General features: G+C 43.6%; 1 pseudogene; it reads left to right on the top strand.

Annotated features, from left to right (window-relative positions):
• The first annotated feature begins 259 nt into the window (after positions 1 to 259).
• LOC133095647 (small ribosomal subunit protein uS2-like) lies at positions 260 to 1,033 on the top strand (annotated as a pseudogene).
• The last annotated feature ends 1,866 nt before the right edge of the window (positions 1,034 to 2,899 follow it).

Raw genomic sequence — 2,899 nt, 5'->3', positions numbered from 1 at the left:
CCAATGAGGAGGCACTCAGCACAATCTGAGGGTGGAGTCTTCAGCCCTCTGATGTCAAAGGTCACCGAGTGGGCACTCGTGCATGCCCTGTTGGAGGGTGGGTGGTCCTAACCAGTTTTAATCAGCTCAGATGGAACTAGACACAGCTGACTCCAAGTTCCAATTTAGGCTACCTGCTGCTTGGAGGACATGCAATTAAAATAACCTTGATTAGTGAAGGCAGATGAAATGTATTTAACTCATGATTACCTATGGTTTCATGTCTGCAAAAAGTGATGGCAGCTACATCATAAATCTGAAGAGAACCTGGGAGAAGCTTCTCCTGGCAGCTTTTGCTGTTGTTGCCATTGAAAACCTGGCTGATGTCAGTGTCACGTGAAATACTCCAGGAATACCGGCCAGTGAGCTGTGCTGAAGTTTGCTGCTGCCACTGGAGCCACTCCTCTTCCTGGCTGCTTCACTCCTGCGACCTTCACTGGCCAGATGCGAGTGGCTTTCTGACTTCTAGTGGTTACTGATCCCAGGGTTGACCACCAGCCTCTCACAGAGGCGTCTTATGTTAACCTGCCTACCACTGCTCTGTATAACAGACACTCCTCCGTGCTGTGTGGACACGGCCGCACCACGCACCAGCAGGAGAATTCACTCAGCTGGTCTGATGTAGTGGCTGCTGCTTCAGGAAGTTCTGCACATGTACGGCACCATCTCCTGTGACCACCCCTGGGAGGTCAGGCCTGATCACTACAGAGATCTCCACAGAGATCCTGAGGAGAGTGAAAAGGAAGAGCAGGCTGCTGCTGAAAAGGCCGGGACCCAGGGAGAATTTCAAGGTGAATGGACTGCTCCAGCTCCTGAGTTGACTGCTACTCAACCTGAGGTCACAGACTGGTCTGAAGGAGCACAGGTGCCCCCTGTGTCTGTCCAGCAGTTCCCTGCTGAGGACTGGAGCGCTCAGCTGGCCACCAAAGACTGGTCTGCAGCTCCCACCACTCAGACCACTGAATGGGAAGGAGCAACCACTGAGGGGTCTTAAGCTGTTCTACAGACCAGCTTAAGACTATTTCTTGGGCTTCCCTGGTGGCGCAGTGGTTGAGACTCTGCCTGCCAATGCAGGGGACACGGGTTCGAGCCCTGGTCTGGGAGGATCCCGCATGCCGCGGAGCAACTAGGCCCGTGAGCCACAACTACTGAGCCTGCGCGTCTGGAGCCTGTGCTCCGCAACAAGAGAGGCCGCAATAGTGAGAGGACCGTGCACCGCGATGAAGAGTGGCCCCCGCTTGCCGCAACTAGAGAAAGCCCTCGCACAGAAACGAAGACCCAACACAGCCAAAAATAAATAAATAAATAAATAAATAAAAATAAATTAAAAAAAAAAAAGACTTTCTTAAATAGAAAATGGAAATAAGGGTGATGGAAAATAAACAGTTAAATAACAGAAAAGCAAAAAAAAAAAAAGAAAGAAAGGCCCAGGAAAGGACACATTAATCGTAATTACAACTTGGCTTATCATTGAATAATATTTACAGAGTCATAATAGTATCAATACTATTGTTTTAACCAAAATTTGTGATGTATTTACTATGAGAGAACAGAGGAAGAGAGAGAATAGAGGAAGTGGGGGAAGAGATAAGTCAGCTAAATGCTGATCTCCTTATTAATAGAAGTCAATAGTTGACATCTAAAACTGATATATAAAAAAATCAAAGTAAACATATTCTTTAGAAATACGGAAGCAATGAGGTACCACATCACACCAATCAGAATGGCCATTATTAAAAATCTATAAATAACAAATGCTGTAGAGGCTGTAGAAAAGGGGACCCTCCTACATTGTCGATGGGAATGTAAGTTTGTACAGCCACTATGGAAAACAGTATGGAGGTTCCTCAGAAAACTAAAAATAGAATTACCATATGATCCAGCAATCCTACTCCTGGGCATATACCCAGACAAAACTATAATTCAAAAAGATACATGCACCCCTATGTTCATGGCAGCACTACTCACAATAGCCAAGACATGGAAACAACCTAAATGTCCATCCACAGATGAATGGATAAAGAAGATGTGGTACATATATACAATGGAATATTACTCAGCCATAAAAAAAGAACAAAATAATGCCATTTGCAGCAACATGGTTGGACCTAGAGATTATCATACTAAATGAAGTAAGTCAGAAAGAAGACAAATACCATATGTTATCACTTATAAGTGGAATCTAAAATATGCCACAAATGCACCTGTCTACAAAACAGAAACAAAATCATGGACATAGAGAACAGACTGGTGGTTGCCAAGTGGGAGGGGATTGGAGGAGGGATGGAGTGGGAGGTTGGGGTGAGCAGATGTAAGCTTTTATATGTAGAATGGATAAATGACAAGGTCCAACTGTATAGCACAGAGAACTATATTCAATATCTTATGATAAACCATAATGGAAAAGAATATAAAAAAAGAATGTATATGTATGTATAACTGAATCACGTTGCTGTACAGTAGTAATTAACACAACACTGTAAATCAACTATACTGCAATAAAAAATTTTCAAAAACAGAAATACAGAAGCAAACGTCAGATGAAATAGCTAAAAGAATGGAAGGTACATAGGGTCACCTTCGTGGAAACTAAATGAAGGCTCCCCTTCTCCAAGACACATAAACCTGTAAGAAAGTTATTTTAATATCTTGATTTTATAAAAGCAAAACCAAAAACACTATCGGACTTCCCTTGTGGTCCAGTGGTTAAGACTCCACAGGGGCTGGGGGTTCGATCCCTGGTTGGGGAAGTCCTGCATGCCACGCAGTGCGGCCAAAAAGGAAAAACAAACAAAACAAACAAACAGACAAAAAATCACTGCCATTTGCAAGAAAATAATGTCTGTGCTGTGAATACACC

This window comes from Eubalaena glacialis, chromosome 7 (assembly GCF_028564815.1).
Source record: "Eubalaena glacialis isolate mEubGla1 chromosome 7, mEubGla1.1.hap2.+ XY, whole genome shotgun sequence".
NCBI lineage: Eukaryota > Metazoa > Chordata > Mammalia > Artiodactyla > Balaenidae > Eubalaena > Eubalaena glacialis.
This window is presented reverse-complemented; position numbering and strand designations above follow the sequence as displayed.